The sequence below is a fragment of the Triticum dicoccoides genome, chromosome 6B (genome assembly GCF_002162155.2).
Source record: "Triticum dicoccoides isolate Atlit2015 ecotype Zavitan chromosome 6B, WEW_v2.0, whole genome shotgun sequence".
Taxonomy (NCBI): domain Eukaryota; kingdom Viridiplantae; phylum Streptophyta; class Magnoliopsida; order Poales; family Poaceae; genus Triticum; species Triticum dicoccoides.
The window spans coordinates 462,108,615-462,119,538 of NC_041391.1; the positions used below are offsets into that span (position 1 = coordinate 462,108,615).

The window sequence follows — 10,924 nt, forward strand, 5'->3', positions numbered from 1 at the left end:
CCCCGACCCGTCTGGCCATGACCCGGGAATGGACGATGGGGAGGCTCGCCGGAAGCGGCGTTTTGAGGACCGGCCTTGCGCGTCCCCCAGACACGGTCCGCCGGGAGGAGGAGCTTCAGCGGGAGCTCTGTGCTCTTCGGGATGGACACCTTGAAGACCGCCGGTCCCTGGGCCGCTCGGACCGGCAGGACCGCTCCCGCTCTCCTCTGGGCACCAGGGCCGATTGGCGCGGGTGACGCCGTTCGCCCTCCCCGCTTCGTGTCCGTTCCCCCTCGCCCTCCGTCCCCCTGTCAGCAAGCCCTACCGCCTCCCACGCCGGCCCGGAAGTATGTTCCCCCGCATGCCACCTTCGCGGCTCCTCTCGCTTCCAGGTTCGGTGCGGGTGGCGCTCCGGCCCGCGGCCGCCAAGGTCAAGCGAAGAAGAAGAAGCGTCGTGGTCAGGGTTGCGGCATCTTGCCCACTCCCGCTCCGCTAGGCCCTGGCTCCTCGTTCGCCCCGGGTCTGGTGTCCGGCCTCCCTCGCCCCCCGTGCTTCAATTGCGGGGTGGCGGGTCACTCCCAAGTCTCCTGCGTCAACCCTCAATGCTGCTATATATGCAAGGACCCGGGCCACCCCGCCCTTCTGTGCCCGGATCGCCCCGTGCCGGCCAAGCTCATGATGTACGGTCATGGCATCGAGGGGTTGGGCTTCTTCCACCTCGAGGTCCTGGACATCCCTCCCCCACCCCGTCGCTCCAGGCGGTCGTCACGGTGGTGGTGTTGGGGAACGTAGTAATTTCAAAAATTTCCTACGCACACGCAAGATCATGGTGATGCATAGCAACGAGAGGGGAGAGTGTAATCTACATACCCTTGTAGACCGAAAGCGAAAGCGTTAGAACAACGCGGTTGATGTAGTCGTACGTCTTCACGGCCCGACCGATCAAGCACCGAAACTACGGCACCTCCGAGTTCTAGCACACGTTCAGCTCGATGACGTCCCTCGAACTCCGATCCAGCCGAGTGTCGAGGGAGAGTTCCGTCAGCACGACGGTGTGGTGACGATCTTGATGTTCTACCGTCGCAGGGCTTCACCTAAGCACCGCTACAATATTATCGAGGAGGACTATGGTGGAGGGGGGCACCGCACACGGCTAATAGATCTCAAGGATCAATTGCTGTTGTGTCTTTGGGGTGCCCCCCTGCCCCCATATATATAGGAGCAAGGGGGGAGGCGGACGGCCTATGGAGGAGGCGCACCAAGGGGGGAGTCCTACTCCCACCAGGAGTAGGACTCCTCCTTTCCTTGTTGGAGAAGGAAAGAGGAGGAGTAGGACTCCTCCTTTCCTTGTTGGAGAAGGAAAGAGGAGGAGAGGGAGAAGGAAAAGTGGGCTGCCCCCCTTGTCCAATTCGGACCAGAGGGGGGGCGCAGGCCTCCTTCCTTTTGGCCTCTCTCCTCTATTCCTGTATGGCCCAATAAGGCCCATATACTCCCCGGCGAATTCCCGTAACTCTCCGGTACTCCGAAAAATACCCGAATCACTCGGAACCTTTCCGAAGTCCGAATATAATCGTCCAATATATCGATCTTTACGTCTCGACCATTTCGAGACTCCTCGTCATGTCCCCGATCTCATCCGGGACTCCGAACTCCTTCGGTACATCAAAACTCATAAACTCATAATATAACTGTCATCGAAACCTTAAGCGTGCGGACCCTACGGGTTCGAGAACAATGTAGACATGACCTAGAACTATTCTCGGTCAATAACCAATAGCGGAACCTGGATGCTCATATTGGCTCCTACATATTCTGCGAAGATCTTTATCGGTCAAACCGCATAACAACATACGTTATTCCCTTTGTCATCGGTATGTTACTTGCCCGAGATTCGATCGTCGGTATCCAATACCTAGTTCAATCTCGTTACTGACAAGTCTCTTTACTCGTTACGTAATGCATCATTCCGTAACTAACTTATTAGCTACATTGCTTGCAAGGCTTATAGTGATGTGCATTACCGAGAGGGCCCAGAGATACCTCTCCGACAATCGGAGTGACAAAACCTAATCTCGAAATACGCCAACCCAACATGTACCTTTGGAGACACCTGTAGTACTCCTTTATAATCACCCAGTTACGTTGTAACGTTTGGTAGCACCCAAAGTGTTCCTCCGGTAAATGGGAGTTGCATAATCTCATAGTTACAGGAACATGTATAAGTCATGAAGAAAGCAACAACAACATACTAAACGATCAAGTGCTAAGCTAACGGAATGAGTCAAGTCAATCACATCATTCTCCTAATGATGTGATCCCGTTAATCAAATGACAACCCTTTTGTCTATGGTTAGGAAACATAACCATCTTTGATAAACGAGCTAGTCAAGTAGAGGCATACTAGTGACACTATGTTTGTCTATGTATTCACACATGTATTATGTTTCCGGTTAATACAATTCTAGCATGAATAATAAACATTTATCATGATATAAGGAAATAAATAATAACTTTATTATTGCCTCCAGGGCATATTTCCTTCAGGTGGATGGGGTGGCCTCCCCAGAGATGATCGAGGTGGAGCTCAACCACCTGTACCAGCGTCAGTGGGACTGGGTGGTCACTCCCACCGCCGGCAACATCTTCACTGTGATCTTCCCCGACGCCATCAGCTACGGCTACGCCACCCGCAGCGGCCAGATCACCCTCGCCCTCCACCAGCTTGTCGTCGACATCACTGAGCCGATCCTGGACCCGTAGGCGGTGGCCGTCCTGGACACAGCCTGGATCTTGGTGGGAGGCCTCCCAGACATTGCTTGGTCTGAGGTGGTCATCCGCCAGATGTCCCAGATCCTAGGCAAGGTGGTGGTGGTGGACGAGCTCTCCCTCGCAAAGAGGAGGAGGTCCGCGTCAAGGTCAAGTGTCTGGACTCCTCCAAGCTTCAAGCCACCATCCGGGTGTTCTTCAACGACCAGGGCTTTGACCTCCGGATCGCCCGTGAGCCTCCCAACCACATTGGGCGCCCTCGCTCCTCCGATGACGCCCCCCCAGTGGCAAACCTGGGACCGACGACAACTTCCATGGCCGCCACCACCCCCGCTCTCACCGCTCCCACCGCTCCGATTATGATGCGGGCTCCGACGACTCACGCTCCCGCTCTCTGTCTCCGTCGCCTCCACACCCCGCTGTTGGACCCCAGGTCCCTCAGGCTTTGCTTGCCCCTCTCCCTGTCTCTTCGCTTCCCCGGGACGCCTCCCTTGTCCCGGGCAGTGAGACCATGGAGGGGAGCGACGCGTCGAGCGTCGGCCTGGTGGTCTTCCCAGCATCCTCTCCTCGCTCCCCGACTGTCGTCGGCTGCTCCATGCCGGCTTTGGAGGGGTCGCCGCCGTCTCCCTTGGTCCTCCTGGTCCCCTTTGAGGTCGTCCCGTCCCCGACCAGGGTGGATGGCATCGTGGCCTCCTCGCTGGTCCCGGTTGCCATCGCTCCTTTGGGTCCCTCCGCCCCGGCCAGGTCGGGTTCGCTGGCGACTCCCGTCGATCGACCCGCCTCGCCGGTGTTGTCCGCCCCGGGCCTCAGCCTCGTGCTCGCCCCCGCCGCCATCCCCCCGGCTCCGTCTCAGACCTGGCGCTCTGTCCCTCGTCCCCGACTACTCCGACGTCGCCTTCCTCGCACCTCGTCTGCACCGGGCAGGCGCCCTGGCCCGCCCCCGCGGTGGCCCCTGATGCGGAGCGGGAGACGCGGGTGACCACCCCGGTGGCCGCTCAACCTCCTCCTCCGCGAACAGCGGCCTACTCCCACCGGGGCCGGTCTGTCTCCTCCCCGGTGACGGCTTCCCGCCGGAGCGCCCGACTTGACGCAGCGTGTCCCGACAACAGTCCGGCTCTGCCCATTCCCGCCTGGGCGGAGCTTCGCGCTGCAGCTCGGAACCTGGAGCCAGGTACCCCTTCTGTCCCCCCATCTACTTCTACTTGCTCGTTTTCTGCTCCCCCTTAGTCCAAATTGCGGCCATCAAGGCCCGCGAGATTCTCGATGGTAGGCTAGTGGAGGCCCGCGCGGCTCTGCTTTCGCCTGCCGACCCCTCCCCTTCTGTGGGGGACGCCTCCCCAGCACCACCTAGGTGGCCCGGCGGCCTCCTCCCCCTCGCCGCGGCCGAGCTTAGTGGTCGTACGCGGTACCGCACCGCCGCCCTCCGCGCCCAAGCGCATCCCGCGTCCTGGGGTCAAGCAACCCCCAATGGCGCCTTACTGCGGGCTCTTTTCTGGAACATCCGCGGTTTCGGCCATGATGGCCGACGTCGCCAACTCGTGGAATACATGCATGATGAACACATTGATATTGTCGCCATCCAAGAAACCATGCGTATAGAATTTTCTCTCCCGGCGCTTGATCGTCTGAGCTCTCACCTCTTTGCTTGGCATTGGCTCCCTTCTAGTGGGAGCATAGGCCACTCGGGTGGCATCCTTTTAGGTGTCAAGGATGCCACCTTCGAGGTGGGTAGCATGGACCGGGGGCAATTCTTTGTGATCGTGGAACTCTTCGAACGGTCGCTCAACTTCAAGTGGGAGGTCATCATTGTCTACGGCCCGGCCGACCATAGTAGGTTTGCTTCCTTCCTCGAGGAGGTCCACCGGAAGATTTCGGCTGCCTCTCTTCCTGTGGTCGTTGGAGGCGATTTCAACCTCCATTTTGTGGAGGACAAGAGCAACGCGAACGTTAACTTTGCATGGATGCAAATGTTTAATGATTGCATTACTGACCTTGGCCTCCGCGAGATTGATAGGATTGGTGCCAGGTTTACCACCAATCACCAGGCCTTCCCGACCCAGTCCGTTCTGGACAGGGTCCTAGTTTCCCTGGAATGGGACCTTCGTTGCCCTCTAGCCTCCCTTCATGCCATCACCAGGATTGGATTTGACCACGTGCCCCTCCTCCTCTCCTCCACCGATGAGCGGCCGCTGATTCCCCCTCGATTCCGCTTTGAGACATTCTGGTTGTCCCAAACCGTTTTTGTGGAGGCTGTTGGCGCCTGCTGGGTGGAGGCCCGTGCTCACCCCCACCCCGCCCTCCCTCGGCTATTGACTCTTGGCACTTCTGCGCCAAGAGGGGCCGGCAGTTCATGAAGGGTTGGGGTGCTAACTTGGGACGTGACCTCCAGGAGCGTAAGAAGGCCTTGTTGGCCGCCATCCAAGCCTTGGGCATGCGTGCTGACTCAATCAGCCTCTCCCCGGATGAGTGGCACTCTCGCTACGACTTAGAAGACCAGCTCTCCGTCATCTACACTGATGAGGAGGCATATTGGCGCCTCCGCGGGGCCCAGAAATGGGTCTTGAAGGGCGACACGAACACGACCTACTTTCAGGCCATCGCGAACGACCGGCGTAGATGCAACACCATCCCCCTCCTCTGGGATGGTGCCTCCCTATTGTAGGATCCCCGTGACATTCGTAGCCATGTCGATGGTTTCTATAAGTCCCTGTTCTCTGCCGCTCCTAGGAGCGGCCTCTCCCTGGCATCTAATTGTTGGGCCGGTGCTCAGCTGGTTTCTAATGAGGAAAACGCGGCCCTCACGGCCCCTTTCTCCGAGGGCGAGGTTTGGGCCGTGATTCGAGGCATGAATCCCACCTCCGCTCCGGGCCCCGACAGTCTTCCGGTTACATTCTTCCAGGTCTTCTAGAATGTGATTAAACCTGAGGTCATGGCCATCTTCGATGAGTTCTATGTTGGGTCCATCGACCTCGGCCGCCTCAACTATGGGATAATCTCGCTCATCCCGAAGGTTCCGGGTGCCTCCGACATCCGCCTGTTTTGTCCAATCACGGTCATCAACGTGATCTTCTGGATTCTGGCTAAAGGGTACGCCAATAGGGTGACCCTCCTCGCTGACCACGTTACCCACCCCAACCAGTCAGCCTTCATTCAGGGGCGGTACATCCTGGATGGGGTGCTTGTTCTTCATGAAGTCCTCCATGAGGTCCGATCTAAACACCTCAAGGCGGTTTTCTTGAAGATTGATTTCCATAAGGCCTATGACACTGTTAGTTGGACCTTCCTTCGGGAAGTTCTGCTCCGGAAGGGCTTCGACGACCGATGGATCACCAGAGTTATGCAGATGGTCTCATGCGGTCGCACCACCGTGAACATCAATGGGGAGATCGCCCCTTACTTCCCCACACTCTGTGGGGTTAGACAGGGCGATCCCTTCTCCCCTTTCTTGTTCAATATTGTGGTGGACGCGCTTGCCGCCATCCTGGATAAGGTTAAGTCTGCTGGCCACATTCATGGGATCACTCCCCACCTAGCTAGCCGCACTGGGATCTCCCTCCTCTAGTACGCCGATGACACCATCATCATGGTCGAAGGCTCTGAGTCGGACATCTCCAATCTTAAGTTCCTTCTCCTCTGCTTCCAACTAATGTCTGGCCTTAAGATAAACTTCGACAAGAGTGATGTGATGGTGATGGGCTACTCTGAGACCGAGTCCCTTGCCATTGCTAACAGGCTCAATTGTCGCCTTGGGTCCTTCCCCACGACCTACTTGGGAACACCCATTAGCGACTCTCGGCTCACTGCCGCGGACCTCCGCTCGACCGTGTCCAAGCTTCAGACGCGCATCGAACCTTGGCAGGGTAGGTGGTTGCCAAAGGCGGCTCGGACTATTCTCATTAACTCATCCCTCTCCAGCCTCCTCTTGTTTCTCATGAGCTTCTACAGCCTACACGAGACTCTGCACCATGAGATCGTCAAAATCCAGTCCCGCTTCTATTGGGTTGGCGACAACAACAAGCAGAAATATCATATGGTCAGCTGGCCTAAAATTTGCAAGCCCAGGTAACAAGGCGGCCTCGTATCATGTGCTCCAAGCGTATGAATATCGCCCTCCTATCCCACTGGCTCTGGCGCATCTCGCAAGGCCAGGGTGGTCTCTGGCTCGACATCATCCGGAACAAGTACCTGCGTGGACAACCCCTTGCCTTTTGTCAGAGAACTGGCGGCTCGCAGTTCTGGCAGTCGGTCGTCCAGCTTCCCCCTATCCTTCGCATCGGAACTTCCATCACGGTGGGGTCCGGCACGAAGACTTTGTTCTGGTTTGACCGGTGGGCCGGAGACTCTCCCTTCACTGCGCGCTTCCCTGACCTCTTCTCCATCGCTGTAGACCCCTTGATCTCAGTTGAGAGGGCCCTTATTGACTTAGGGTGCCTTGCTTTCCGGAGGCCCTTTCGCCCCCCGGAGTCCGCCGCCTGGCGCGAGTTACTAGATTGCGTGGCTCTCCACGAGCCTGTGGTGGACGGTGTCCTGGACAAGGTGAGATGGCGTCTCGAGCCTTCGGGCCAATTCTCCACTAAGTCTCTCTACCATGCCATCGCCCCTCCTCCGCCCTCCCCCCTTTGCGACGGTGTGGTCCATTCGCTTGCCTCTGAAAATCCGAATCTTCATATGGCAGTGGATTCGCGGTCGGATATCGTCGGGCGTGGAGGTCCACAAACGTAATGGCCCGGGCACTGGCCTTTGCCCGCTTTGCGCTAGCCCCGAAGACTCGAACCACATCTTTTCTTGTGTGTTCGCGCAATTCGTGTGGAGCTGCTTCCGCGAGGTGGTGGGTGGAAATTGGTGCCACACAAACTTCCCCAACCTGTATACGGAGCTCCAGTCCTCCCCCTTGGCCTCTCGCCACATTAGGTGGCTTGAGATTGGGGTCATCGCTTGGACCCTCTGGACAATCCGCAATAAGCTTGTGATCCAACGCGATCCTCTTCAACGGGCTACTGATGCTATCTTCAAACGGTCTGGTTTCTTGCAGCTTTGGCGGCCGCTTAGCCGCTCTGATGACCGTGGCGGCATCTCTGCCTTCATCGCCGACCTCCGCCCGATGGTCGTCCGTCTGTCTCCGCCGCCCCCGCCGGAACCCGACTAGATGCTTGTTTGGCTCCTCGGCTCTTTTCTTTTAGTTTTTTGGGCTTGCTGAACTGTGCCCTCAGCAAAACCTTCGTACTTGTGTGTGAGACTTGGGTGCGTGTGTTTGAACTAGTCCATGTATATGTGCTCTGTGGCGGTTTGCTTTATTTATAAAGCGGGGCGAAAGCCTTTTTCGTATAGAAGTGAAAACATGGATCAATCAACAAAGCATTAAAAAAACCCGCAGCATTAGCAAACAAGCAACATATGAATTTCAGATACGGAAATTGTACATACTGTGGTAGAACACAGAACTTTAGAGCAAGATAACTTTCAAAGAACATGGTACCAATGTGTTGTGCACAAAAATTCAGAGATCATGGCAGGACAAAAAATTTAGAGAATGTTCCAACTAATTGCATCATCAAACTAGATGGAAGAAAATATATAGGTCATGTGGTGGTGTATATTATACTGTGTTATATGCTATAATATTACTGTGTTCATCTGCTATGTGCCACGATATGATCAAGATATACAGACGGAAAATAGACATCACTGTGTATAGGGGACATAGGTACTACACTCAAAACGTGGAGCAAAAAGACTGAAAAAAGGAGTGCAAACGTCGAGTTAAGTGGTTTCTCAAATTGCACCACAACACCAGACTATAAGTGGTATATCAGTTTAGCATGATGACAAATGATTTCAGGGCACCCTCCATTCTTATCCTAGATCCATCATTGTGCTCAACAGTTCTTAATAACAAATTACTATTTTTTAGTGATGAGTTTATATCTATACGAGACCCAAATTTATTTGTTGCAGCACAGGGCCCTTATTTCATAGGAACGACCAGAGATCTAATGAACCACAAGCACTAGCAAACGAAATCAAACACAAGCACAAACTCTTTTATCAACCACCTGAAATTACGCATACATGTGTACAAACAGCAGATTGGCAACCGTGAGGTGGGTTAAGGACTATACCATCTTGCGCGTCCTCGACGTGTCTTCACTACCCTTGAAGCAGCGACTGTGTGGTGCCGGAGAGATACTTGAAGCGGGGACAAGTGGTGGCAGCGACTGCTTGTGGTTGGTCTAGGGTTTGGTGGAGGCGGAGGGAAAGGGGGGAGGGGAGACGTATCTAGATCGGATGCGGAAGGGGGGTGGAGGTGAAGTGCTGGCCGGCAATGGAGGCAGTGAAGTAGGGTCGTGACCGGCGGTGGAGGTGGAGTAGCGGCTGTCGGACGGTGGCGGGAGGGGGCGGCTTGGTCAAAGGGTCGGTGGAGGCTGAGGGGGGGTGGGGAAGAAGTGGCCGGAGGTAGGGGAGGAATGGTGAGGTGGAGCCGTGGCCGGCGGCGGAGGTGGAGCCGTGGCTGCGTGTGGAGGTGGGAAGCGGGATTTGGGGGAATGAGATCCGGTGACTTGCTGTGGGCTAGTCACCAGTGAACAGTGTGGTAACTTGCCCTCCTCTTTAGACCATTCGATCAAGGATCAACGGACGGATCGGACGTAAACAGTGGGATAGCTACAACAGACGTCTACAGTATCCAGTCTACAGTACCCCGTGAACAGTAAATCGTGAATGGTCTTTGTTGCTACATGACTTGATCTGGGCTGTCCATTTCTGATCAGACGGCTGGGTGCCCGCAAGTTACGGCGTGACTCGCTATGGACAAGTCACCTAATCCCTATCCGAATTTGGGGGGTTTGCGGGCTCGGCGCGCGGCGTGGGTGGGGTCATGGAGTACCAAATTACCAACAACCCTTCATACAGAGTAGCCGAATATATTTTTTTGAGGCTTGAACATAGGTAATAGGGTCAATTCTCGATACTTTTTTGGCTTGCCGCCATTGCAGCGAAAATTGGACGTGTGGGCGCGGGTTTTCTTGCCGCCCAGCCATAATTAATATTTAGAACATTCTAGAAGATATATTACACAAAATAATTAGTATTTTTTTCATTTCTTACACTATGTTTTAGTGAAAAAATACTACAGTTGTTAAGGGGTATGTGCTAACCTCGACTGTTATGGCTCTTCTATACCTGAATAATCAAAATAAGACAAATGTCGATCTGATTACCCCTCAACAGCTGCTTGGTTACCCTTTGGCACACTATATCACGGCTTGATTACCCCCACCAAAATTTGTCTTGATTACCCCTCGGCGTTGGCTCGATTTCCCCTCTGTGTCGGCTTGATTACCCCTCAACACGCTAGCTAGATGGCGGATGTGTACCCCTTAGCACACTAGATCGCGCCCTGATTACTCCTCAACACCGGCTTGATTTCCCCCTTGATATACTAGATCGCGGGTTGATCACCCCTCAGCACACCATGTCGCGGCTTGATTCACCCCCCCCCCCTGTATAAGTTTGCTTACCCCTCAACACACCAAATTGATAGGACGACACTAACCGGCTTGTTAAGGAGGAACACGGAAGACATTAATGGGATTGAGGCATCCCACACTTGGATGTTGAAGGAAGGAGAGTCGATTGGTGCCGACCATTAGTTGGCCAATGGGGGGGTCAACCCACGTGCTCCTCGCTACACATGGGAGACTTACATGATCTTGGGGTCCTCAATTTTGGTGCCCCATATTGATGGTGTGGCCATGAATAGCCGAATAAGATTAAAGTTAGTTTGATTACTCCACGACACGCCAGATAGTGGTAAGGAAGAGATCATCATACGGGCACATTACAATGGTTGAAGACATCGATGCTTGGCTCCACGAGGGATAGAGAGGGGAAGACCATTGGTATCCCCATATGAGCCCCCTCCCTTCCCCACCATGGCTAGTGACCGCCTCTCTTGTAGTCACCACTTCTTATCGCTTATTTCGTAATAACCTAATGCTAGGGCAAATACATGCTTCATCGTGTTCTACTTTGGTCATCTAAACGAATGCTTATATTGCCTTCAATACTCGTTGATTCAGCATATTAAAGGATGCCATTTAGTATACTTGTCGAGGAGGAACACACAAAGTAGTAAGTGGACCGGGCCCTTCCACGCTCGGGTGTTCAAGGAGGGATATGT

General features: G+C 54.8%; 1 long non-coding RNA gene across 1 annotated transcript in view; it reads right to left on the reverse strand.

Moving 5' to 3' along the window:
* LOC119320458 overlaps window positions 1-9,356 on the reverse strand; it is a 12,438-nt gene extending 3,082 nt beyond the window's left edge. The window contains exon 1 of the long non-coding RNA XR_005154995.1: window positions 8,865-9,356. This is a non-coding gene — a long non-coding RNA (uncharacterized LOC119320458). The remainder of the gene's footprint in view (window positions 1-8,864) is intronic.
* Between the last annotated feature and the right edge of the window lie 1,568 nt (window positions 9,357-10,924).